Source organism: Papio anubis, chromosome 3 (genome assembly GCF_008728515.1).
Source record: "Papio anubis isolate 15944 chromosome 3, Panubis1.0, whole genome shotgun sequence".
NCBI lineage: Eukaryota > Metazoa > Chordata > Mammalia > Primates > Cercopithecidae > Papio > Papio anubis.
In genome coordinates this window covers 7,837,220-7,864,471 of record NC_044978.1, presented here as the reverse complement: position 1 = coordinate 7,864,471, position 27,252 = coordinate 7,837,220, and the positions used below count along the sequence as shown (strand labels likewise).

Below are 27,252 nucleotides of genomic sequence, written 5' to 3'. Positions count from 1 at the left end.
CATTCTGTCACCCAGGCTGGAGTGCAGTAGTACAACCACAGCTCACCTTAAAAGCCTAATATGCTTCCTAGTTCTCTTGATTAGTTAGCATTGACAAGTCAACTTGAAATGGCTAGAGAGAGTCTACCAGGTCATCATCAGTCTACTCTTCCTCCTCCTGTCTGTATTTCTTTCAGATATCATCATTATCTTCCACAGCCTTTCCTTTTCTTCGCAATTACATTAAGTGCAAGCTCAGCAGAATGACATTGCTCCAACTTCGGCTTCAGAACAGCAGTTTCTTCAGATCTGGGTGGTACATACTTTTTTACTCAATTTCTCCTGCTTTTCATTATATCTAGTAACTGTGACAAGCAAGTTCTGTTCTCTCTCAAAACCAGACTGTCCAACAAACAACTTTCCATGGTAATTCCAGCCCTGAAGGCACTAGATAAAATGGCAGGCAGGGCAATCTGGGAAGGTGTGTATAAAGGGTAAGCAGCCGTCAATGTGATTCTATTAAGAAGTTCATCAACTGTTTTCCTCAAAATGTCTGGATTCTCCAGCATTGCATAGTAAGTCTGTGAGGAGGCACTCCAGTGGTCTATAGGGGTTGTGGGCAGTCAGATGGAAATGTAAGTTGCTGTATAAAATGTAGTTCATATTCCAAACTCTGTTCAAGTGTCTCCTCCTGTCTGAGAGAATTCCCCCAAAGGTTTCCAACAAATTGGGGACTAGATACATTCAGTTTATCTACTTTGTAGGCCAAAAATGCACACGTGAGCATTATTATCTGGGAGTGATAGTTATTACTTATTTCCCTTATTTAATCCTCAAGAAAAAGCTACCTCAGATTCTCCTTTTGAGTTGAGAAACCAGAAGGATGGGCTTCACAGTTAAGAAGTAAGTGATGAAGCACAGACTGCGTGCTCCTAAGTTTCTCTCTTTAACACAGAGCACAAAGTCAAATGCCAATAGGGCCAAGCCATATTGAAAATGAGGGATACAGTTTGGGAATCACCCAGTGTCCTTTCTTGCTTTTTCTTGTTTCTTGTTTTTGTTTTTGTTTAGAGATGGGTCTTGCTATCTTGCCCAGGCTGGACTGGAACTCCTGGGCCCAAGCGATCCTCTTGCTTCTGCCTCCTGAGTAGCTGGGACTACAGGTGTGTGCCACCACTGTACTAGGCTGCTTCTTGCTTTCTTTTGTCAACTCACTTTTTTATTTTTTATTTTTTGAGATGGAGTCTCATTCTGTTGCCCAAGCCACAGTGCAGTGGCACAGTCTTGGCTCACTGCAACCTCCGCCTCGTGGGTTCAAGTGATTCTCCTGCCTCAGCCTCCCCAGTAGCTGGGATTACAGGCACCCACCACCATACCCGGCTGATTTTTTGTGTTTTTAGTAGAGATGGGGTTTCACCATGTTGGCCAGGCTGGTCTCGAACTCCTGACCTCAGGTGACTTGCCTGCCTCTCCGCCCAGCCTGTCAACTCACTTTTAATAGAAATCAGAGTGCAGATAGTATTTCTCTGTCATGAAAAAAACGGTATAGTCACTAATTCATGATGATGCCTCAAAGTAAGGGTGCGACAAGGAGCCAGGAGGACTCTGGCAAGTTGGAGTATATGGGCAAATCCTGAACGGGAATCTTCCACATGTCCCTAGCCAGTCACTGCCATCAAGTAAGACTGGCCCAGAGTAGCCAAATCTTCCACTTCCTCAAAAGAAACTAGAAATTCAGATTTTTATATGAAATATCCCAAGGTTTTAAATGTTAGGTAAACATGGACAAGCACTAGAGACCATAGAAGGCTTATCTGCAGGCCAGGACACAGAGACATGTCAGACCACAGACACCCTGGCTGTAAATCCTGGCCAGAGTCCTGTGCTGGGTATTACAGTGAAAGGATGAGATGTGGAGAAGGGAAGAAGGAGAGAGGGTGACATGCGAGACAGCTCAGAGATACATCATAAGGAAGGAAGGAAAGGCAAACACAAGACAGCGCCATTGCCCTATGGGATCATCACCCCACGAGCTCTCAGAGAAGGGAGAATTACTCCCATCTGGGGCAGCCAATGCAGGAATCATAGATCTGAGCAGACCCTGAAAGAGGCCAAGTGCTTGAATGAGTAGAAAGGTACCTCCATGTTTCAAGATTCAGACAAAACAATGAAAGTGAAACGTTCTGAAATGCATGAGACGCTGTACACATTTTAAAGAAGTATTTCCTATTTACAAAATAGAGCTGGCATCACATATGAAGTTTATATTGTCTATTTCTTGCACATAAGGGTTTGTTACCATCTTATTAAGACAACGTGTATTTTTGACTAGAGTGCTGAGCTATACAAGTTCTATTTTTAAATCAAATGGTTGTATGTGTATATTTCATACCTGGGAGTGCAAGTCACTGTATCTGTCTTATTCCATCCTTTCTTCCTTTGCATTTATTTATAGTTTCTTTCCTGAAAAAAAATCAGTTGATTGTTACGTTGTTAGTTCCATAAAGGCAGTTTTGAAAATTCAATGTGCCCATATATTTTAAAGTGACTTTCAATAATTAGGGACTGATTTGAAATGTCTGGTAGTGACAGTTTCCCTTTGGCTTTCGGTAACCTTTCTGTCCTCAGTCTGGCAGCTGAAGGTTTTTGGTTTGTGGCTTTTAAAGTGGTGTTAAGGGACATATTTCTGCCTGAGAACAGAGCTGTCCACCCACACGTAGCCCAACTACACTATGCTCATGCAATTATAAATTAAATAATAATTTAATTTTAAAATATTTAAATTTAATATTTACATTCCATATTGGGTGATACATTTTAAAGACAGCAATTTTCTGATGAATGTTTTTAATTTTAAGCACTCTAATATAAGGAATAATAAAAATGACATTTTAGACTGTTCTGAATTTAGGAGCATAAATAGAGAAATTTGGGGCCTAGTTTTCAAGAATAGATGCTAACAGAATAAACAAAATTAAACCTGTCATTATATAAAATTTTTATTCGCCCTGTGCATGATATTTTAATATGCATTTTATGGAGTTTGTAGGAAGTTTCATTTTTCGTTTGGAGGAAAAGATAGTGTTACACAGTATAGGTGATAAATCAGGTTCTCATAGTTATGTGTGTGATCCTTAAAAGGTGAACGCACTAAATATACCTCAAAGACACAGCCATTAACCTTAAAGTGGATTGCAGATTTGACCTGTGGGAAAGAGAAGTGCAAGCGAGGTGTAGAGGTTTTTATTAATACTCCCACTATTTGGTTATAGGTATTCGAATATTTGAACATAACGTTTATAGGCTAGCTCCATAGAGCCTCCTGGAAATCTTTATTTCACTGGTTTTCCAACTTGACTTCTGCCTTCCGCCTCTGAATTCATTTCTTACTGTCGTACTACTGGCACCTAGAAGAATTTCTCTCGACTATTTTAACAAGCCTTCAGCTGGCTGTTTTCCCTACCTTATCAGTTCCCACTTATGTATCTTCACTCCTGTCATTAAGGCCATAAACAATGGAGTGAGTCAGACAGAAGTTTAAATTCCAGTTCTGCTATCATTTAGCCCTGTGTCTTTGTGAAAATTATTTAATCTCTGTGATTTTGAATACCTTTATTCATAAAATAAATACCTTCTCTGGTATTTTGGGGACTAAATCAGATGGGTCTATTCCCCACATCTTGACCACAGAATGTTTGTTGCCACGGATAAAGTCCCATACTGAAATGGGATGATTAGAGACGCAGTCCCTCCTCAGCTCATCCAGCTCACCTTGGGTAAATCATTAGAATTCCCTAGGTCCAGCCGCCGCACCCAACAACTCAGGGGCAGACGTGGTGACTCAGCCCAGCTGCTGTTCTTCCCGATCCACGTGCTCATTGCCTCCGCACAGCTGGGGAGAGTTTCCCCACCCACATCATACTATATTTGTTCATGGATCATGGTAATTATTTTTTAGATTTTAAAAAGCAATATGATGCAATGAACAAGAGATGCCTTCCAATCCTTTTATGCCTACACACTAGGTGTTCGAGGGCAAAGGAAACAGCAGGTACTTGATAAAAGCTGATTACGTAAATATTCTCCCCAATACAGTGTATAGCATTAACCTACATAATACCAAATCACTACAAGCAGCACATCTTCTAGACTTAATTTCTTTGAGTCTATGACTGAATGTTGATATTCTTTGTACAACGAAACAATCTTTTATGTCAATATATCCACTGAGATTATAGAATTTTTTACATTTATTTCCAGGTTATATATTAGTTTTTTAAACAAATGTATACAAAAGAATATCAAAAAGTCTCATTATTATACTATTCATGTTGCTTTTGCTATGTTTATAAAGAAAATAAAATGTTTGCAAATGTAGACACATGTGTAACACCTTCCTGTCCTCAGTTATTCTATTCTAAGTTGGTCATTTTATCAGTTTTATGTTTTAGTCCAGAATATATCTGTGCATATATATAGCAGCCTATGTGCACATACATTCTTTTCTTATTTATACCTTATAACATGCTAAGTAAGTGCTCTATACCTCACTTTTTGCTCTTTATAAAATATATATATAGGCCGGGTGCGGTGGCTCACGCATGTAATCCCAGCACTTGAGAGGCTGAGGAGGACAGATCACGAGGTCAGGAGTTCAAGACCAGCCTGGCCAATATGGTGAAACCCCATCTCTACTAAAAATACATCTGTAGTCCCAGCTACTTGGGAGGCTGAGGCAGGAGAATCACTTGAACCTGGAAGGCGGAGGTTGCAGTGAGCCGAGATTGTGCCACTGCACTCCAGCTTGGGCGACAGAGCAATTTTTTTCTGTTTAGAGAGGAGTCTCACTATGTCGTCCAGGCTGGTCTGGAACTTTTAGGCTCGAGTAATCCACCTGCCTCAGCCTCCCAAAGTGCTGAGATTCCAAGTGTGAGCCACTGTGCCTGGCCTCAGTTTTTACTCTTAATACTACTCCTTGGAAACATTTCCTTATAAGTTACGCAAAACCACACAACTTTTAAAAAGTGACTGCATAATATCCCATGATGTGGCTATCTCATCATTTCCATTCTAGCTCCCTTTTCATAGTTTCCTTAGCTGTTTCCAGTTGTTGGCTATTGTCATTGCCATTGCTGCTTCAATGCGCGTCCTTTTACTTTACATCTTGGAAAACTTATCTGAGTACATCCCAACTCTGTGATTGGGATCAAAAGGTATGTAAATTTATTTGTAGCTTATTTTATTTAACAACTTTATAATCCTTTTTCATGTTTAACCCTCTCAAAATCACTGCCCATTTTACAGATGGGACAAAGTGGGTAATTTGGTCAGAACACATGACCAGTTAACGTGTAGAGACAAAATTAGCGCTGAAACCTTCCTGCATTCTTCATTTCTCTTCTATCACTTCCAGCTGCATTTCCAATGAATTCCAGAGAAAAGGTCGTCTGGAAAATTGGGTGTCTTCAATAAATGGATTAAGGTGGTGGTTGACAAACCTTTGAAGAACCGCATGGAAAGAGATGCAAAGAAAGACACGCTGTGTTGTTTTTTTTCCCCCACAGACTGACCTCTTTGGAGTTACAATAAAGCCAAGCTTTTTCCTTTCCTTGTTTACCAGGTTCTATGAGAGAGAATAAAGAGAAAGATATTCGTGTTGATGAAAATGATGACAGATAAAATGTGTTTGAAGGCTATAAAAACTCCTTACATCTGGAGCAGCTGGCAGCCTGGGATTGGACTCTAAGGGGAGCTCATAGATATCTAATTTGAGCAATGGTTAAAAGTAAACTTGGGAACAGCTGATTCAGTGCAGTTATCTCTGGCTCTGGGAAGTTTTTGTGATGTTTAGAGGCTGGCACATAAAAATCCACATGACACATATTTGCTGAGTCTAATATCCTTATGAAAATGAACAGGGATGATTTACAGGAATATATTAGACACAGATGTTCTTATATAAACCAGGATATAACATGATATAGGAGGTAATGAGCCATTAAAATGGGCAGAAAATACTTGCTAATGTTTCAATAATTATGTACATTAAAATACACAAATAACATACAAATATCAGTGGCGTAGAAATCAATTAGATTAGATAAATTGTTAGTCATTCAGCAAATAATTATGGCCTACGACAAATAAGGCATCTTGCTACAAATCACAAGACACAGAATCTTTGTACCTCAAGTGTATTTCAGATCACACACGGGGGATACTGTCTCCAAAATGAAGAAACCTAGTACTTTAATAAAAGCAGAAACGAGGTGGGCCAGGGCCACAAAGCTATTTAAGCTATTGTGATTTTAAGCACTGGGCTGATCTTCAGCTCAAATTCCACATTGGAGCTTTCAGGAATGAGGAAGAGGAAAAGGCAAGGGAAAGTTGACAACTTAGTTGGATAAACTTACATGACAGGATTCTGATACGATAGGTCTCCAAGCTTCATTAGGAATTTTCATTCCAAGCTCTGATACATGCTGCCCTCATGATGCTTAAAATCTACAGAATATGATGAGCATACACAAACTTCTCTAATATGAAATGGTATAGTGATACATGTGATGTGAGTCAATAAAATAAGTACAGCTAGAACAGTAGCAGCGGGGATGGAAAGAATGAAATGACTGAAGAACTGTTGCTCTTGAGGAAGAAGCAACATGAGGGTTTTTAAGATTGGTGCAGGTGGTCTGGTGCAGTGGCTCATGCCTGTAATCCCAACACGTTGAGAGGCTGAGATGAGTGGATCACTTGAGGTCAGGAGTTCGAGACCAGCCTGGTCAACACAGTGAAACCCTGTCTCTACTAAAAATACAAGTTAGCCTGTAATCCCAGCTAATCTGGAGGCTGAGGCAGAAGAATCACTTGAGCCCAGGAGGTGGAGGTTGCAAAGAGCTGAGATCATGCCACTGCACTCCAGCCTGGGCCACAAAGCAAGACTATCTCAAAAAAGATTGTTGCAGGGGATGAAAGAAAAGTAAGAGGTGAAGCTCAGGATTTTGAATCTCTACTTGAGAGATAAGAAGAAAGGTGGCACTATTGGGCAAGATGCAAGGAAATGTGAGTTTGAAGTAGAGTTACCGCTTGCTGAAGTCAATGAGCTGGCAGGGCTTCTGTGCAGAAATATCCAGCAGACCTTCGGAAATGCATAAATGGAGCTCTAAAGCAGTAACAGCACAAGGGTCACATGTTTGATTTTACTCTGCTTAGAAACGATACTTGAATACATGGATGAGGATAGGAATATATGCAAAGCAACACAGAGAGGACAAGAAAATAGACCAAGATGAGCTGTCCATCTCACTGAAGCAGGAACCAATGCAGGAATGAAAGAATGATAAGGTTCATGAGCCACGTGTACTAACATAGAAGCCGAGACAGGAAGGCGATCTGAAAAGAACTGGATGATTTGAGATATAAAATGTACCTTGCAAACAAAGGAAGTTGAGGACTGAGAAAGTGCCATTGAATTTGGTCCTGTTGGAAGTAAATGCTCAGTGCCGCCAAGTGAAAATAGCACTTGGGCAAAAGTTTCTCAGCAAGGCAATTTACTTCTATAGAAGGGTGCATCTTGCGGGTGGAGCAATGGCAAGAGCACACCGGACAAGGAAAGGGAAGGGGGTCTTATTCCTAACCCAGCTAGTCCCTACTGCTGTGTCTTTTCCCTATTGGCTAGTGTTAGACCGCAGAGTCTAAGCTAATTCCAAATGGCTATTTTAAAGAGAGCAAGGGTACGAGCTGGAGTGGTGGGGTGAGTAGTTTTGGTGAGAGGGACAGTTACAGAACAGGTGACTAAGGATACTTAAGGACAGAACAGGTGATAGAGGCTAGGAGGGGGTTGTTTATTGACACTAGGGGCAAGGAGGGTAAAGAACGAGGAAGTCAAACTTTAAAATGGAGAACAAAGAACAGGGAAGCTGAACATACTGACATATTGATTCTTTGAAGAGGAACTCAGAACTCATTGTACTTAACAATTTTTCTCTCTCTTGAATTTTAAAGGAAGTTAACAGGCTAAACTTTGAAGAGGAATTTACTGTCTCCTACAGTCCATAGGAGGTGATTGGTAATATTCACACTTGAGCTTAGCCAGGAGGCTGAGAAGCAATGTGATTGGTGATGTTCAATGGAGAAGATGGTGGTAGAGCAAAAGCCAAATCGCATCTTAGCCTTGTCTATTGCAATCACCTCTCAATTGCACTTTCTACTTCTAATCTTTCCTTTCTTCAACCATCCTTCTTTCTACCCAAAGTTATCTTTCTAAAAGCCAAATTTAGTGGTATCACTCCTTTGGTTAAAATGTTTTGATGGCTCCCGTTGCCTGAGGACTTCAAAGTTCTCCCAGTTGAGGTCACACTCAACTGATACCATTTGCTACAATCAACTGCATATTATTTGCCCTTCTTTAGCAGGTCCAAAGTTTTCACACCTTTTGCCTTTGCTAATGCTGCCCCTTCAAAATAAAATACCTCCTAATCTCTACCAATGGCCTACAACCTATCTCAGGTGTCTCCTCCTGTGTGAGGACACCCCTAATCCTCCAGGCAAAATGAATGCCTCCTCTCAATGCTTCCATAGAACTTTTCAGGGATTGCTATTGGGTTACTAGATCATGTTAACTGAATAATGATTTTTTTTATATATTGTGTCTCTCCTAATGTGGTACAAAACATACGACAGTATCATATTCATTCTTACAGCCCCAGTACCTAGCATTGTCCACACATGTTGTTTTTCATTACTTTTGAATGAACGAATGCATAAAATAGCTGCTAAAATATAAGATGTTTGGGAATGGAGAGAGCTGAGCATGTTTGAAGGCAGAACAGAAGGAATAAGTCAAGGGAAACGATGGCTAACGCTGAGAGAGGGAAAGGAGGAGATAATTAATGGAGCTACATCCCGAAGAAGACAGGATGAATGATGTAAATAACAAAGATAGTGAAGTGAGACTTGGGAAGAAAAAGAGACAAATTTTCAACTGAACCAGGAGACTGTGGACAGGAGACCATAAGTGAATTGACGATCATTGAGCCCCTTTTATCCACCAGGTACTGGGATAGGTTATGTATCTTTGCTCATTACTTAGCATTACAAACCTTGTAACTTGTCCCTTTACAGATGATCAGGCCAAATTGAAGGGTTTTAGAGTTTGGTTTTAGTCACATAAGTCAAGTTCGAATCCTGGGCCATTTTCTCCCAGTCTCCTGCTTTTTCCATGAAATAAAAATTGTCAGTGGTTGGAGGCCACACTAGGAGATCAGGAGGACAAGGCACTTTCCACTGTTAGAAGGCAAAATTAAAATGACTTAGAGTGAGTCTGGGCTGGATTCATAGATAAGTGAAGCCAGAATGCTGCTTACATTCACATAGGCATTTTCATCCTGCTCCTTTACCAGTTTGGGCTGAGAAAGAAAAGGCCACTGTTATGTTTTAGAGTTTCAAGAATCTTCTGAATGTTTCCAGCACTTTCCCTCGGATTCAGGAAGACTGTATTAGATACTTTATTCCACAAATACCCACGAAGCACATGCTGTTATGTGCTCAGCATGAGGAATTTCTTACGAGATATCAAATAAGAATCAGACATAGTCCTTAAGGAAAAGATATTTTAAAGGAGCTTTGATAGAAAGAAAATCACTATTCCATGAGGAGAATATTATACATGCTGTAAAAGTGATTCAAAGAAAAAGATGAGACAATAATTGATCTGAATCTAATGATATATTTGGAACAGATTATATATTAAACCAAGAAGGCAGAATAGGCATTCCATCAGAAAGAAAGGAATAAAGGAAAGGAGAGAGGAGGAACAGAGAGGGGAGGAGAGGAGGGAAGAGGAGAGGAGAGGAGGGGAGAGGAGAGGAGAGGAGGGGAGAGGGGAGGGGAGGGGAGGGGAGGGGAAGGGAGGGGAGGGGAGGGGAACAGAGAACTTTGACTGTGAGGGACAGAAAGGTGGTTCAGGGAGCCAGAGGTAGTCCAGTGTGTATCATTGGAAAAGGCAAAAATTAAACACTATGAGTAACGTGTACAATTTTGAGTTACAGGCTAAGATATTATTAAGATCCATACCCAGCAGGCACTAGGGAGCCACTGAGGGTTGAAGAAAACTCCAATACAGGCAGTGTGATTTTACAGATTTGGGTCAAGTTTATTCTTCAAGTAAAATCCTTCTGTGGCTTCTCACCGCTGTATAAAGTCTAAAATCCATATCAGGCCCCTTCAAGTCATGCATCACCTGATTTCAACCAAGCAGATTTTTAACTCATGATGGTGCCTCAGCCCTCCCAGCCCAGGGGTTTAACATATTCTGTCCCCCAAAAAGACTCTCTCCCCTTCTTCCCTTGGGAAATGCCCCACTTTCTCTCAAATCTCATCATACACATCACTTTCTCAGGAAGAAATTATCCTCTGATATTCTAGGCTAGATGAGTTCCCCTAGTTATACCTTCAAGGCAAACTGTCCTTTCCAACATCAAATTAGAATTGTAATTCTATACATATTTGGATCATTACTTGGTAATGCCTGTCTGCCAAATTAAACTGTAAATTCCATGAAAGCAGGAACTATGTAAAACCGGCTAATAAACATTATCTCCGTGTCTAACACAGAAGAGTAATACATAAATCGGCTCAAGCCTATGAATGGTTGAAAATGACTTTTTTGATGTAAGGCCCTGAGATGAAAAGACAAGGAAGCTGTTAGACATCTAGAAAAAGGGTTGTTGAAAATATGACACAAATAGAAATGGAGAGCTGTGTTTGAGATGTATTTTATGAGTAGAAGCAGGCCAGGCACGGTGGCTCACACCTGTAATCCCAGCACTTTGGGAGGCTGAGGGGGGCAGATCACGAGGTCAGGAGATCGAGACTATCCTGGCCAACATGGTGAAATCCCGTTTCTACTAAAATTACAAAAATTAGCTGGGCGTTGTGGCGCCTGCTTGTAATTCCAGCTACTTGGGAGGCTGAGGCAGGAGAATCGCTTGAACCTGGGAGGCAGTGGTGGCAGTGGCTGAGATCACGCCACTGCAATCCAGCCTGGCGACAGCGAGACTCTGTGTAAAAACAAACAAAAAGAGTAGAAGCAGTGGGACTTGAAATTTATTGGATGGATTATGTCTAAGTAATTGGAGAGGCCTGAGTAAAAAAATATGTAAAATGTTCCATTGATTTTCTGTCTTTCCTGATTTTAAAGAAATCCTTTCTCAGGTCAACTACAGTATCTCCCAATATTGCCATTCCTTTTATCCTACGCATTCTTTATAGAACAGTCTAAAAATATTTATTGAGCACCTACGATGTGCCTGGCACTCTTATGGGTGCTTGAAACACATCAGCAAACGAAGCAAGCAAAGATCCCTACATTCGTGGAGCTTACATTTTTGGCAGAAAGATACAGAACCTAAAGAGTAAACTGCAGATATAAGCATATGATAGTGTGCATTCAAAGGTGGTAGGTATAGGAAAAAGAAAAGTAGAACAGTGTAAAAGGGATCGATAGAAACAGCCCAGTGGCACTACCCCAGTTATCTAGAGCACATAACATGTATTAATTTTAAAAGCATCTCTCTTTTTCTGTTTGTTTTACTTTTAATGAAACCCAGAAACTTTCCAAGTAGGCATTCAATGAAATGTAATTGCTCTTTTTCTCATCTGTTTCCTGGAGTTAAAATCCTCAAGGGCAGAGAAGAAGCAGGATATCACAGAAGTGGGAAGAAAGCTTCCTGGTTGGAGCTGGGAGGGAAAGTTCTGTACTAATACCCTACCCATCAGTTCAGGAGCTCTCAGCACCTCTCCCGACGCAGCGCTCAGCATCTCAGCATCTCAGCATGTCAACATCTCAGCATAGTTCCTCAGACTTCCTCAGACTTCCTTTTTTTTTTTTTTTTTTTTTTTGAGACAGGGTCTTGCTCTGTGGCCCAGGCTAGAATGCAGTGGCATTATCTCAGTTCACTGCAACCTCCGCCTCCCAGGTTCAAGGGATTCTCATGCCTCAACCTCCCACGAGGCTGGGACTGCAGGTACCCACCATGACACCTGGCTAATTTTTGTATTTTTAGTAGAGACAGGGTTTCACCATGTTGGTCAGGCTGGTCTCAAACTCCTGACTTCAAATGATCCGCCCGCCTCAGCCTCCCAAAGTGCTGGGATTACAGGCGTGAGCCACTGCACCTGGCCTGTTCCTCAGACTTCTAACCAACTCCTTAATTTTGTTATTATACTCTGAAAATATTTTCTTAGGCTACTTTTCCATTTCTCACTTTTCATCAGTTTCTTCTCTCCAAAAGTCTTTCATGGCCTTACTAACCTACAGGAAAGCACTGAACAATGCCTTTTATTTGTGGGTGAAAGTTGTTTCAAATAACTAGTTTGCTATGCTTAATTTTTCATTCATGAATTATAATTTTTTCATGGCTTTCTGAATAGTATTAATAAAATTTGCATATTCATTCTAACAGTAAATAACATAATAAAAGATAATAAATATTTAATGACTTTTCCTTAACTTTTAGAAAACAGTTGGAACAATTCAACCTGTTAAGACAGTGTTTACTTAGAAACTGACTTCTCAAAACAGAAGGTAGATACATTTTTTAATTGCTCATAACCTAAATAGTAAGAAAAGAATAAATTAACTTCATTGTCTTAGTCTACAGGAAGACTATTTTTTAAATGAAAGAACAGTTTGCTAAATAGATTCCAATTATTTAAATCAATTAAAACTTAACTACAACAAGTTTAAAAGTCAAATATTTAATTATTATTTTCATTTTTTCCCAATAATGGAGTTATTTTGTTATATGAAATTAAATGTACTGATTATTTTGGCTTTGGGCAGACATGACTTTAATGTGTTTATAGGTTTTCAATTAATGCATCAGTGATTTCCATAAAATTCTAGATGCTTGACTTCTCCTTTAAAAAAAAAAGTTTAATACTCCTCATTTCTTCCTATCTGTCTGCTTCATTCATGTATACATTCATAGTCCCCTCTGTCCCTGAAGGTATATAAATTGACAATCTCAATTCATTGATCAAAGAAAAAGTATCAGAAATGGACCCTATTCCTCAAAAGGCTTGCAACGTAGTAAGAGTGACAAAAAATAAGTAATAAATTCAAAAAATAATTAAATACAAAAAGGCAACTTTAATAGGATGTTAACTTTGTTTCTTCTGCATATATTGAATTTTCAGTTGAGATACTATCCCCACTCCTCAAAATAAAGCAAAAGCTGGGAGCAATGCCGTAGGTGCCAAGCCACCTCAAAGGCAGGAAACAGACACTGAAGACTGATCCAATGTGAGAGGATAAGAATTCCTTTGGGAATTTGCTGGAGAGTTGTGGTACCACGATACCGGGCAGGGGAGTGTTTCCCTGTAACCTTAATCCAGTTGACGAGGACTTAAGCACAGTCACCCAAAATGTTGAATGTGTGTCTTTGGTATCTCAGAAACCCAGAGACTGATGTCTGACTTTTCCAGCACCAACTTGGTGGCCTACTGGAACAGAAAGAGCTGAGCTGGGAGTGAGCTACACAAACATCACAGGGTTCCTCCCCAGCAGAAGCAAAGCAGGTGTGTGGGTAAGTGTGTGTGTGTGTAAGTGTGTGTGTGTGTGTGTGTCTGGTGTATTGGCAAGAAAAAAATTAGAGAAAGATTTGAGGTTTTGGTTTGACACTGAATTCAACTTTTTAAAACCAAACCTGAGGGGCCATTAACTTTTTACCTGAGAGTAATCTTTAAAAGTATGAGATTACTTGAGATTTTACCCCAAGGCCTGGAACTACAGTTTGTTGGAAGTAGGTCGAAAGGTGGCAGGAGAAGGAAATGATGACGTTGTTTCCTTCAAGTGCCCTTCCCAGTCCTGTGCTTTCAATGAAGTGACACAGTTGATTGGAGTGAGGGGCCACCAAGTTCACTATGAACTACAGAAAATTATTCATCCAAATAAAAGAGATGGGTATGCATTGCAGAGAACAACACAATTTTCATGAAAAAAGATTGACAAAGAGTTGGGGGCCAGTTACAGAAAACTTTAGAGTTTGGACATCATAAAGTCTGGGGACACATTAAACTGTGGCCCCATTGCCTAAAAAGCTCAGCGGATCATTCTGCAAAACTAATTAAAACCTGAAAATCGACTTTGGACATAGAGAATAAAAATACACTATGTCTTCAAATGCTCTGCATTTTCTTTAAGAAATTTGTATTAAATGGCTTATCAAAGCCTGTTGTTAGCCCCCACTATTAAATATACCAAGTAAATCAAGATGTAAACAAACATATTAAACTACCATTTCATTAAGGGCACAGTTTGAAAGTTAATCGGATGAGAAGTGAATAAAGACAGGAAAGGAAACAGTGTGAGTGAGTGGTTCAAAAGAAATGATAGACTGGAAACATCATTTGAAGAGCAATACAGCGAGGAAGTAGATCAAAAGATAACCTCTTCCCATGAGTTTCTTGTGTCATTTAAAATAATTTTTCATGTATGGAGGTAAGCATGGTTCTAGGAAAAGAATTTTAAACTTAAAATCAGTGGGTACAAACTGTTGTTGTACCTAGTTGTACATCTAACTCCTGAGTATATTAATTGTACATTCATTATATGAGTATACTAATTTATGCTAATTGTTGGGAAAGACAGTGCCCCCCTCAGTCTCTTGGGCTCTTACATGTCTTACTGGGTTTATCAAGAATGCAAAGTGCTGACGGCTCTTTTCTGGGGCTGTTTCTCAGGGTCATGTTTGCAGAGCAACCTAGACAGGTGATGTCAAGTCTCTCTCTGGGACAAAGATCTTGTTTTCTTAATGCTTGCTCTAAAAGCAATGGATTCCCCAAATTCAGTGTTCCCTGGCTACAGGCAAACCCGCTGCGAGTATGGCATCCATCTGGGCCCCTCCACATCTCTCCCATGAGATTTGAAGAAGGGACAAAGGAAACAAACACAAACATGATGCTGCTCATGCTGCTGATTGAGCTTTGAATGCCGAAGTCCTTTGTTTCTGACCCAGGAGTCTTGTGTTTTGTGCCAGGATCCAGGAAGCATTAATTGGCTAGTTTACTCGCTTATATGCAGGGTGAAATATCAGACCCGACATCATCATTGATATGTGTAGTCTTTACCATGCACATGACTTCACCTGGTTGGGTATATCACTCAAGAATATTCGAAATACTGTATTTGGAATATTATGTTATGCTACTAGTCTAATCATTCCTTACTTGTTGGAGAACTGTTCATTGTTACTGCCTCAAAGCAAATTAATAACATGTATATACCTGAATAATTCAGAATCCTTTCCTTACTTATTTAAGATATTCATCTTTTAAATAAGCTTGATCAACAATTTCTCTTCATTTGAACCTCCCAACTCTTCCCCTTTTCACCAATTTGTATTGGCGCTCTTTCTCCTCCAGAGGCCTGTTTGAACACACAAGACACACAACTTGAATTAAAAATAGAGAGATGGTCTGTTGGGGTCTCTTCTCTACTCATACTGTGACATTGATTGCAACTTGAACATGCCAAGGAGTTACCTCAACCTTATAACAATATATAAAATAATAAACAGATGTGGCAACATAAAAATATTGCTATAATCTTGTAAACGGCAGGTTGAAGTAAGATAATTATGAGGATGAATAGCCTTATTAGTGTCAAATACAATAGTATTTTCGGTAAGTGTGTGACAGAGCGTCTTCTATTCCTTTGCAACCAATGGTGAAGACTGGTGGAAATATGAACTTTTTCTCAGATTCATAAAGGCAGAAGAAGAGATAGTGACATAATTATAATTATATTAAGAAGCATGGTTGATTGGTTGTCAGCACACTTACATTTAACAGTCTTGGGTGTTTTTACATGATAATGGCATAATGACAGTAATGAACTTAGAAGTTATTCTTAGCAAAGTATCGCAGTAGAGTGCAATCGATTTCTGCAGAAGCTATAAATGCAATCTTCAACCTTATAGGTTATTGTAAATGCAAAGCACAAATTCTCATTCATAACTACTTAATTAAAGAACATTATTGGTTTACCTGTAATTGCTTTAATTTATCACAGTGTTACAATTTATAAGTAATGTGTGTTATTCTCCAGTAGTTTTATTGTAATTACACATAATTTACAATTCACATTACCGGATTTCTAATTAGCCTCTAAATATTCCTGGTTATAAAAATGAAAATACTATTTTAAGGAGAATAGGATAATTAACAATGTATTAAATCTATTGGCTGTCAAGCATTTAACAAACAATAAAGTCAACTAATTCAGGCGATTTCGTTGATGGGTTATAAAATTTTATAAAGTTATGGAGTGCAACTTAGTCATTCCTTGAGATGCTGCCATTAATAACGCTGTTTCAAATTTATCTTGGTAGAACTTTGGTCCACATTATATTTGGCAAAACAACACATCCAGCATCTCCTTTTATGTTTGGGTGGATGGCACTGGAGAGGGGCCAGTGTAGATATCCATCAGAATATTCCTAAACAAGCTTTCCTAATGTTAGAGTTTCCAAGTTACTTGACTTGGAAGGTGGAATAGTGACAATTTCAATCAATTGAATCTATTGTGATTCTAGAGATTGGGAAAGATAATGTGGTTAACTTAGTAAAATCACTATTTTGAATTTCCTTCAAAGTTTGTAAACAGCCTTGTTTTGGCATGATGTAGCAATAGGCCAAAGTCACATGACTTCACCCTTTCATTTGAAGATAACTAATGAAAGACATACGGTGAGCCATAATGTTCTATAGAATATGCAGCCACCTCTACAGTGTTTTTTGAAAGGTCTTCAAAATTCAGTACTTTTAAATAAACCTGAAATTTCTATCATTAGAAACAATCCTTGCAGTTAGGCATTGATCCAGAAAGCTTCCATAAATGCAACTGTAATATGTACACTGAATGAAATATGAATAGTCTTCATCACTGAATTCACAAGAATTCATTTTTAGATGAGATGATATCAGGCAAGAGGTAGAAGGGACAGAGAAAATACTGTCAGAAAATAAAGAAGAGAAGAAAGTTCTGTTGAGGCAAGAAACTTAGCTAAAGTAACATAAAACTATGTACGGTAGGATGGGGATATGTCCAGCAACCCAAAGAACCTTGTGATGTTTCTGTGTGCCAGGACAGAATAGATCATTGAAGAAAATTGAGACTGGCATCCTTGCTTGGTGAGTTTGTCTAAGACCAATCGTAAAATCTCCCTCCTAAGGTTTTTTGGGTTTTGGGGTTTTGTTGCTGTTTTAAATCCTGGTCCTCGAAGCTGTTGCACTTCCCTACCTTTAATGAAAATGGAGCTTTCTATAATTCAGAATAAAAATAATTGATTATAACTTTTTAAATGGTATCAAAAGATATGGTCCTGGTATGGCTGGCAAAATGGCCAAATAGGAAAAACTCTGGTCTACAGCTCCCAGCAAAATCAATGCAGAAGGCGGTGATTTCTGCATTGCCAGCTGAGGTACCCAGCTCATCTCATTGGGACTGGTTAGACAGTGGGTGCAGCCCATGGAGGGCAAGCAGAAGCAGGGTGGGGCATCGCCTTACCCAGGAAGTGTAAGGGGTCTGGGAACTCCCTCCCTGAGGCAAGGGAAGCTGTGAGGGACTGTGCTGTGAGGAACGGTACACTCCAGCCCAGATACTACACTTTTCCCATGGTCTTCGCAACCCATAGACCAGGAGATTCCCTGGGGTGCCTACGCCACCAGGGCCCCAGGTTTCAAGCACAAAACCAGGCAACTGTTTGGGCAGACACCAAGCTAGCTGTAGGAGTTTTTTTCATACCCCAGTGGCGCCTGGAATGCCAGTGAGACAGACCCATTCACTTCCCCGGAAAGGGGGCTGAAGCCAGGGAACCAAGTGGGCTACCACCCATGGAACCCAGCAGATCCCACCCCTGCGGAGCCCAGCAAGCCAAGATCCACTGGCTTGAAGTTCTCACTGCCAGCACAGCAGTCTGAAGTTGACCTGGGAAGCTCCAGCTTGGTGGGGGGAGGGGCGTTTGTCATTACTGAGGCCTGAGTAGGTGTTTTCCCCTCACAGTGTAAATAAAGCCACCAGGGAGTTCAAACTGGGTGGAGACCACAACTGCTCAGCAAAGCCACTGTAGCCAGACTGCCTCTCTAGATTCCTCCCCTCTGGGCAGGGTGTCTGTGAAAGAAAGGCAGCAGCCCCAGTCAGGGGCTTATAGATAAAACCCCCATCTCCCTGGGACAGAGCACCCGGGGGAAGGGGCAGCTGTGGGCACAGCTTCAACAGACTTAAATATTCCTGCCTTCCTGCTCTGAAGAGAGCAGCGGCTCTCTCAGCACAGTGCTCAAGCTCTGCTAAGCGACAGACTGCCTTCTCAAGTGGGTCCCTGACCCCCGTGCCTACTAACTGGGAGACACCTCCCAGCATGGATTGACAGATACCTCATACAGGAGAGCTCCAACTGGTATCTGGTGGGTGCCCCTCTGAGACAAAGCTTCCAGAGGAAGAAACAGACAGAAATATTTGCTGTTCTGCAGGCTCGTCTGGTGATACCCAGGCAAACAGGGTCTGGAGTGGACCTCCAGCAAACACCAGCGACCTGCAGCAGAGAGGCCTGATTGTAACAAGGAAAACTAACAAACAGAAAGGAATAGAATCAACATCAACATAAAGGACGTCCACAAAAAAAAGTCCATCCGAAGGTCATCAACATCAAAGATCAAAGGTAGATAAATCCACAAAGATGAGGAAAAACCAGTGTAAAAAGGCTGAAAATTCCAAAAACCAGAACGCCTATTCTCCTCCAAAGGATCACAATTCTTCACCAGCAAGGGAACAAAACTGGATGGAGAATGAGTTTGATGAGCTAAAAGAAGTAGCCTTCAGAAGGTAGGTAATAACAAACTTCTCTGAGCTAAAGGAGCATGTTCTAACCCAATGCAAGGAAGCTAACAACCTTGAAAGAAGATTAGACGAATTGCTAACTAGAATAACCAGTTTAGAGAAGAACATAAATGACCTGATGGACCTGAAAAACACAGCACAAGAACTTCGTGAAGCATACACGAGTATCAATAGCTGAACTGATCAAGCAGAAGAAAGGATATAGGAAACTGAAGATCAACTTGATGAAATAAAGCATGAAGACAAGATTAGAAAAAAAAGAATGAAAAGGAATGAACAAAGTCACCAAGAAGTATGGGAATATGTGAAAAGACCAAACCTATGTTTGATTGGTGTGCCTGAAAGTGACGAGAAGAATGGAACCAAGCTGGAAAACACTCTTCAGGATATTATCCAGGAGAACTTCCCCAGCCTAGCAAGACAGGCCAATATTCAAACTCAGGAAATAAAGAGAACACCACAAAGATACTCCTCAAGAAGAGCAACTCCAAGACACATAATTTTCAGATTCACAAAGGTTGAAATGAAGGAAAAAATGTTAAGGGCAGCCAGAGAGAAAGGTCGGGTTACCCACAAAGGGAAGCCCATCAGACTAACAGTGGATCTCTCTGCAGAAACCCTACAAGCCAAAAGAGAGTGGAGGGCCAATATTCAACATTCTTAAAGAATTTCAAACCAGAATTTCATGTCCAGCAAAGCTAAGCTTCATAAGCAAAGGAGAAATAAAATCCTTTACAGACAAGCAAATGCTGAGAGATTTTGTCACCTCTAGGGCTACCTTACAAAAGCTCCTAAAGGAAGCACTAAATATGGAAAGGAAAAACCAGTACCAGCCACTGTAAAAACATTCCAAATTGCAAAGACCATCGACACTATGAAGAAACTGCATCAACTAACTGGCAAAATAACCAGCTAGCATCATAATGACAGGTTCAAATTCACACATAACAATATTAACCTTAAATGTAAATGGGCTAAATGCCCCAATTAAAAGACACAGACTGGCAAATTGAATAAAGAGTCAAGACCCATCAGTGTGCTGTATTCAGGAGACCCATCTCACATGCAAAGACACACATAAGCTCACGATAAAGGGATGAAGTAATATTTACCAAGCAAATGGAAAGCAAAAAAAAAAAAAAAAGCAGGAATTGCAATCCTAGTCTCTGATAAAACAGATTTTAAACCAACAAAGATCAAAAGAGACAAAGAAGAGCATTATGTAATGGTAAAGGGATCAATGTAACAAGAAGAGCTAGCTATCCTAAATATGTATGCACCCAATACAGGAAAACCCAGATTCATAAAGCAAGTTCTTAGAGAACTACAAAGAGACTTAGACTCCCACACAATAATGGTGGGACACTTTAACACCCCACTGTCAATATTAGACAGATCAATGAGACAGAAAAATTAACAAGGATATTCAGGACTTGAACTCAGCTCTGGATCAAGCAGACCTAATAAACATCTACAGAACTCTCCACCTCAAATCAACAGAATATACATTCTTCTCAGCACCACATTACACTTATTCTAAAATTAACCCCATAATTGGAAGTAAAACACTCCTCAGCAAATGCGTAAGAATGGAAATCTTAACAGTCTCTCAGACCACAGTGCAGTCAAATTAGAACTTAGGATTAAGAAACACATTCAAAACCGCACAACTACATGGAAACAGAACAACCTGCTCCTGAGTGACTACTGGGTAAATAACAAGATTAAGGCAGAAATAAGTTATTTGAAACCAGTGAGAACAAAGACACAATGTTCTAGAATCTCTGGGACAGAGCTAAAGCAGTGTTTAGAGGGAAATTTATAGCACTAAATGCCCACAGGAGAAAGCTGGAAATATCCAAAATCGACACCCTAACATCACAACTAAAACAACTAGAGAAGCAAGAGCAGGCAAAATCAAAAGCTAGGGGAAAACAAGAAACAAGTAAGATCAGAGCAGAACTGAAGAAGATAAAAACACAAAATACCATTCAAAAAACTAATGAATCCAGGAGCTGGTTTTTTGAAAATGTTAACAAAATAGATAGACCGCTAGCCAGACTAATAAAGAAGAAAAGAGAGAGGAATCAAATAGACACAATAAAATATGATAAAGGGGATGACACCACTGATCTCACAGAAATACAAACTATCATCAGAGAATACTATAAACAGTTTTATGCAAATAAACTAGAAAATCTAGAAGAAATGGGTAAATTCCTGGACACATACACCCTACCAAGACTAAACCAGGAAGAAGTCTAATCCCTGAATAGACCAATAAAAAGTTCTGAAATTAAGGCAGTGATTAGTAGTCTACCAACCACAAAAAGCCCAGGACCAGACAGATTCACAGCCGAATTCTACCAGAGGTACAAAGAAGAGCTGGTACAATTCCTTCTGAAACTATTCCAAACAATAGAAAAAGAGGAACTCCTCCCTAACTCATTTTGGACGCCAGCATCATCCTGATACCAAAACCTGGCAGAGACACAACAAAAAAAGAAAATTTCAGGCCAATATCCCTGATGAACATTGATGCAAAATCTTCAATGAAATACTGGCAAACCGAATCCAGCAGCATATCAAAAAACTTATCCATCACAATCGAGTCAGCTTCATACCTGGGATGCAAGGCTGGTTCAGCATACACAAATCAATAAATGTAATCCATCACATAAACAGAACCAATGACAAAAACCACCTAATTATCTCAATAGATACAGAAAAGGCCTTTGACAAAATTCAACACCCCTTCATGCTAAAAACTCTCAATAAACTAGCTATTAATGGAACATATCTCAAAATAATAAGAGCTATTTATGACAAACCCACAGCCAATATCATACTGAATGGGCAAAAGCTAGAAACATTCCCTTTGAAAACCAGCACAAGACAAGAATGCCCTCTCTCACCACTCCTATTCAACATAGTGTTGGAAGTTCTGGCCAGGGCAATCAGGCAAGAGAAACAAGTAAAGGGTATTCAATAGGAAGAAAGTCAAATTATCTCTGTCTGCAGATGACATAATTGTATATTTGGAAAACCCCATCATCTCAGCCCAAAATACCCTAAAGCTGATAAGCAACTTCAGCAAAGTCTCAAGATACAAAATCAATGTGCAAAAATCACAGCATTCCTATACACCAATAATAGACAAACAGAGAGCCAAATCATGAGTGAACTGCCATTCACAATTGCCACAAAGAGAATAAAATACCTAGGAATACAACTTAGAAGGAATGTGAAGCACCTCTTCAAGGAGAACTACAAACCACTACTCAAGGAAATCAGAGAGGACACAAACAGATGGAAAAACATTCCATCTCATGGATAGGAAGAATCAATATCATGAAAATGGCCATACTGCCCAAAGTAATTTATAGATTCAATGCTATTCCCATCGAGCTACCATTGACTTTCTTCACAGAATTAGGAAAAGCTACTTTAAATTTCATATGGAACCAAAAAAACAGGCCATATAGCCAAGACGATCCTAAGCAAAAAGAACAAAGCTGGAGGCATCATGCTAACTGACTTCAAACTATACTACAAGACTACAGTAACCAAAACAGCATGGTACTTGTACCAAAATAGATATGTAGATCAATGGAACAGAACAGAGCCCTCAGAAATAATGCCACATATCTACAACCATCTGATCTTTGACAAATCTGACAAAAACAAGCAATCGGCAAAGGATTCCCTATTTAATAAATGGTATTGGGAAAACTGGCTAGTCATATGCAGAAAACTGAAACTGGACCCCTTCCTTACATCTTATACAAAAATTAACTCAAGACAGTTTAAAGACTTAAATGTAAAACCTAAACTCATAAAAACCCTAGAAGAAAACCTAGGCAATACCATTCAGGATATAGGCATGTGCAAAGACTTCATGACTAAAACACCAAAAGCAATGGCAACAAAAGGCAAAATTGACAAATGGGATCTAATTAAACTAAAGAGCTTCTGCACAGCAAAAGAAACTATCATCAGAGTGAACAGGCAGCCTACAGAATGGGAGAAAAATTTTGCAATCTATCCATCTGACAAAGGGCTAATATCCAGAATCTACAAGAAACTTAAACAATTTTACTAGAAAAACAACCCCACCAGAAAGTGGGCAAAGAATATGAACAACACTTCTCAAAAGAGGATATTTATGTGGCCAACAAACATATGAAAAAAAAGCTCATCATCACTGGTCATTAGAGGAATGCAAATCAAAACCACACAATGAGATACCATCTCACACCAGTTAGAATGGCGATCATTAAAAAGTCAGGAAACAACAGATGCTAGAGAGGATGTGGAAAAATAGGCTTTTACACTGTTGGTGGGAGTGTGTTAGTTCAACCATTGTGGGAGACAGTGTGGCAATTCCTCAAGGATCTAGAACCAGAAATACCATTTGACCCACTGATCCAATTACTGTGTATATACCCAAAGGATTATAAATCATTATGCTATAAAGACACACGCACACGTATGTTTATGGCAGCACTGTTCACAATAGCAAAGACTTGGAACCAACCCAAATGCCCATCAATGATAGACTGGATAAAGAAAATGTGGCACATATACACCATGGAATACTGTGCATCCATAAGAAAGAATGAGATCATGTCCTTTCCAGGGACATGGATGAAGCTGGAAGTTTCTCAGGAAACTAACACAGGAACAGAAAACAAAGCACCACGTGTTTTCACTCATAAGTGGGAGTTGAACGATGAAAACACATAGACACAGGGAAGGGAACATAACACACTGGGGCCTGCCAGGGAGTCAGGGGCAAGGGGAGGGATGGCATTAGGAGAAGTAGCTAATGTAGATGACGGGTTGATGGGTGCAGCAAACCACCATGGCACGTGCATACCTATGTAACCAACGTTCAGGTTCTGCACGTGTATCCCAGAACTTAAAGTATAATAAAAAATAAAATAAAATAAGAAAATGTGTGACTGCATGAACCTTTCTGAAGCCTAATCAAACCTGAGGTTAGAAGTTCCTGAATTGAACTTTAGAAAGAGTAATAAATATATTGTCTTGCAGTTATCAATCAGAAAAAAAAGATGTGGTCCTAAAATCATAAATTGTATTTACAGTTCAAGGCGTATCCCCATAACTGCAAATCATCTACTAAATTCATCTGCCTTGAAATTTGGTTGTCATGAATAAACTAAGTCCCATTTTAAAATAGTACACCAATTATACTCACAACCATGAACTGTTAATAGCACAAATCTATTCTATGAACTTTTGTCATCTGACATTGAAATACTCACACCCCCATCTAGTACCGCATTATATTCAGAGACATAACCAAAGAGGCTTCCAAAGACTGTAGCCATTTCCAGCAAATCAAGGGTTAAGAGGTCTATCTTGTGTCTTCCATTAGTGGGTGTCACTGTGCTGAAATTAACAAAGCCCTATTCTGAAGACTTTTGGGACCAGCTTGGAAGCATTTTGTGATAATGGTGCTCATTGTAACTGGATTTGACCTGTGGTTAATTCATATCAGCAACTAAAAATGCAGGCATTTAACTACACTGAATTTAATTCTAGCCCAAACCAAGCTTTTTAGTCAGCCTACAGTATCACAAGAAATACTGTATGATTGAATAGTTAGCTGCATTCAATCAGACTCAATATATTTTTTGTGTATTTCTAGGTGAGAAATGTGAAATTAAGGTGTATGGGATGTCTGCATTTCTTTCTCTTCCTGGCTATCTTTATTTAATATGCTCAAATCAGTTATTAGGTTATGAATGTGTCTCAATTATTTCTAGAAACAGGTTGATGAAATTGATTTTTCTACAGTAAAATTCCCCTTTGTGTGTGTGTGTGTGTTTTGTGTGTGTGCTTTTAAATCACACTTAAACATACATAGGGATATGATGTTGGACAATGCACTAATTGAAGGGAAGAGTTTAATGGACCTCATAGAGGGTAAGGACATGCCGTACCTCAGTTGATTGCTTCTCGGTTAGGACTGAAACGCTATCCCATTCTTCCTTTTGGGTATGACTTGAGTCTGTACAGTGCACTACATAAATGATTTTCCATGGCTTTTTAAAAGGCGGTGCATATTAATATTTTAAACTGAAGTAATTGCTTCTTGCTCAGCAATGGGTTTCATTTATGAGTGTTTATCCTCAGCAAATGGAAAGTATGGTTAATCTCAGTTAAAAATTGGTTCTTTAAATAGCTCTAATTACATTCTGTTTATATTTATATGTATTAGACACTTAAGATTTAATCGGTAGCAGTTCTAACAAACCATAATGTTTATTAGCTGGTTTTAAATTATTGTTATGGATGGGAGTTGAATAAGAAAATAAGTGATTTGTCTACTATCAAACACAGAAAATAAAAGATGGACCAATGCTTAAAAAAGAGTTTTTAGCATAACTTCAAATTTTAATATAATTTATGAGAAAGAGGTCATATTAGGTCAATTCGTTTTCTTTTTTCTTTATTTTTTGAACTCTAACAATAGAAAAAAATGTGGTGTCTAATGGCATAAGATTAGTGGAGTTTTTGTTTTCAAAAATTATTAAGATCCTTGTGTTCGAGTGCTAGAAAAGAAGGGACTAAATTTTGCATTTTAATTCATATTTATTCAGAAGAAAAACTTACATGAGATATAACATGTTGATTTTTTAATGAAAAAAATTTGTTTTAAGTTGATGTGATGCTAGGTTAAGTCAATTTAATTTGCTTAAATTCTATGTTTTGATTAAACAGAAAAAACCTTGTTGGCTTCTGCTTCTTTCCTGAGAAATTTATCAAAGGACTTCCTCGAATCTTTGAATAAGACTTCTGAATTACACATGGCTCACACACAGCGAGTTAGGAAACTCACAGTCATTTTATTGACATTTAATTTTCAATTTGTTTTATTGTAATTTTCAAGATATGCAAAATGAAGTATAATTCAAAAGACAATTTATTAATAACACCTGTATCTCTGTGGAACTAAAAACATTTGTGATTGTTTTCAAAAGGCAATAGTATTCCCAGAAAAGAAGTTTGTAGAATTATTAGTGTCATTTTATAAATAAGGAAGATGAGACAAATATTACAACTGCTTTACATTGTGAAAAATGTAATCATTTTATCTACACCTTAAGCTCCGAGCTCTGTCCCAAGAGCTATAAGCCACCATAGCCTGCTAGGCTAGTTCTTCTTTTGTAGAAACTCATTTCTCTTTTGTTTTCTATTTCTGTTGCTACTTTCTAGAGCATGTCCTGGCTACCTTATGCCTGAAAATAAAGCCTTGCAAATTCAGTCTAGTCTCTCTCTGCCCAGCTACAGGACTCCACTATGGCACTTGTCCCCTTAAGCACCCACAATCATGCCACTCTTCACTCTCAAAGCTGTCAGGAGATGGCCTTTCTCTATTGGATAAAAGCCCACGTGCTCATCTCTGCATGCCGGGCACTTCTGGATCCGGTGCCTTTACCAGGCCTTCAAACTTACCTACCAGTGGTCTGCAAAACTCTCGAATCCCAGCCAAGTCTCATGTCCATCTCAGGTTTTTCCTCCTCTGTACCGATGCCTTTCCATTTTCTTGAAGGACATTCTACTGACATCGGGCCTTATGGAAATCTCCCCTATTCTTGAAGCCTCAGACAAACCTCATTGCCATTATGTTACGTTCCAGATCTGGGTTCCGAATGCATTTGTTTTATATCATTCATATGTCATGTATCCTATTTACCTCATAGCATAAATATTCATATCCTTGTTCATGTCCAAGCTATGTAACTCTAGCTTGGCACATAATAGTACTCAGTTCATATTTGTAAATAGATATTTATTACAGGATTAATGAATGTCGCTCAGTGCTGAGTCCTTTATTTTGCATAATTAAGAATCAGGGCTGGGTGCAGTGGCTCACACCTGTAATCCTAGCACTTTGGGAGGCCAAAGTGGGTGGATCACCTGAGGTCAGGAGTTCGAGACCAGCCTGACCAATATGGTGAAACCCCGTCTCTACTAAAAATACAAACAAATTAGCTGGGCGTGGTGGCGTGCGCCTGCAGTCCCAGCTACTTAGGAGGCTGAGACAGGAGAAGTGCTTGAACTTGGGAGGCGGAGGTTGCAGTGAGCTGAGATTGCGCCACTGCACTCCAGCCTGGGCGACAGGGTGAGACTCCATCTAAAAAAAAAAAAAGAAAAAGGAAAGAAAAAGAATCAGATGTGAGAGTGGCTGACAGGGAATATTTGAATTAATTAATTAATTAATTACTTTGTAGAAATTGTGAGTCATCTCTTTCACCTACCCTTCACACTCTTTCAATAACCGTTTCTTTCTCTTCATCATTTCCTGATTTCGTCCTGTGCAAGATGTTGGTGCCAGCCAT

The 27,252-nt window shown here is 39.4% G+C and overlaps 1 protein-coding gene and 1 pseudogene across 8 annotated transcripts in view; one reads left to right on the top strand and one right to left on the bottom strand.

The window, feature by feature from the left end:
* TENM3 (teneurin transmembrane protein 3) overlaps nucleotides 1-27,252 on the top strand; it is a 1,346,134-nt gene that overhangs the window by 462,709 nt on the left and 856,173 nt on the right. The gene's annotated exons all lie outside the window — the stretch shown is intronic.
* Nucleotides 113-26,478, bottom strand: LOC101014631 (annotated as a pseudogene).